The following is a 1,817-nucleotide window of genomic DNA, read 5'->3' as shown; positions in this document are numbered from 1 at the left end:
TTACCCCATGGTGTGAATGTCAGTCATAAAAATTTAAACATTTTGAGAATATAAATCAATTCATTATGACTTATGTACCTTTATTGATTAAATAATGAATTATAAATTATGGAAAAATATTAGTAACCAAACACAGACAATTGACATCTCATACTCCTCAATCAACTTTCTTTTTTATTTAATAGGAGCTCTGTTAAAAGAGCTACAAGGTCACTATTCGAGGGTGAGCCACCCCATACATTTTGTAAAAAAGAAAAGGAATGACACATGCCAGGGGACTAATCAAATTGTGAAGGCCAATCAGAAGGTCGGAAGCATAATTCGCAATTGAGTCTGTAGTAAAATTTGCCTCTCTATAAACATGGTGCACATAAATGTGTCAATTCTTATGTATAAGCTCTTTGATAGACGATACGAGCGGAGAGTATTCATTAGTCATTTCTTCAAGATTATTCAGCATTTGAACAACGCACTGACTATCGACTTCAACAAGAAGCCAGCGAATGCCGTGGTCTCAAGCCATAACCAGATCTTGATAAACCTCCCATAGTTCTGCAATTGTGACTGAACAATACCCAATGTTCATTGCAAGAACTCCTCCATCAACTTTCTACGCACTAAAAGTAACAAAAATATCCACGTTAGGCATCTGAGCACAGTAACAACGGACATTAGCATCATTATTTCAAAAGTACCTCAAATAAAATAAATTTGAATAGAAGTCTTAAAATTTTCTTTTGTTCAAAATCACTACACCAATAAAATCAAATCTCATTTAGCAATCTTTTACATTAATTGTAACAGAAAAAAAAAAAGAAAAGAAAAAGAAAGAACAAACAAAAAGCTCAAACTTTTAATATCCAAAAAACCATGTGTCAAAACATAACACACTCAATCTTTTATAAAAGGAGCTCATATTTTAGTACTATAAATGATTATAAAAATAAAAAAGAACTTACATTTACAAATCAATCATTATTTCTCTATAACTTGTAATTCATTGTTAAATTAATTTAATCATTAAGAGTTTATAAGTCATTTTTAATTTATTTCTATTTTTAAAATAAAGTTTATGGCTAATATTAAGACTAGGGATAGAATAGTAAAACGATATATAAAGTTAACATTGTTATAATTGCATGAGATTTTGGACATATGTGAAAACATAAGGGGATTTTCGCTTCGTTTAATTTCTCCAAACAACAGAAAGATAATCTTCATTTTCCCTTTAAAATTTAATGTATAAATTTTACTTGTACAAACTAATTTAAAAATATTATATAATTGACACGTGTCTCCTAATTTCATTATTTTACGTTTGATCAAATATTGTCAAATTTTAAGCAAAATGGTTGAAGAGAATCAAATTCATGATTTGTTTTTGCAAACTTTTAAGTTTAGCATGCTCATGAAAATAAATAATAGAAGGAAAATGATATCCATACAAAATGGTGATAAAATAGTGTTAAACCGGTGTATCGCTGAAGTGAAAATGGGTAAACGGCACGCAATATATCACTGTTTTTCTCCACGGTTTGGTCAACATTTGAATTTTTATTTTATTTGCATATCATAAGAGAAAGAGTAAGGGTATATATGGAGAGAGAATTTTATTAATATTATTCAATTGGGATCCACCATAAAGTTGTTACATCCTAATTATTAAGTGGTTGTGGACAAACGCAACAACAATTCAAATTATCTAAGCAGCGCCCCTTGCAATTGGGTCCGACCTGAGCACAAGCTGGTGCACACTTAAGCACGGTGCAATCTCCCTCCGGAGGATGAAAATTTCAGTTTACAACTTTGAGCATCCC

The sequence above is a fragment of the Citrus clementina genome, unplaced genomic scaffold (assembly GCF_000493195.1).
Source record: "Citrus clementina cultivar Clemenules unplaced genomic scaffold, Citrus_clementina_v1.0 scaffold_7, whole genome shotgun sequence".
NCBI classification, from domain to species: Eukaryota; Viridiplantae; Streptophyta; class Magnoliopsida; order Sapindales; family Rutaceae; genus Citrus; species Citrus x clementina.
The sequence above is the reverse complement of the archived record's forward strand: the minus strand, read 5'-3'. Positions refer to the sequence as shown.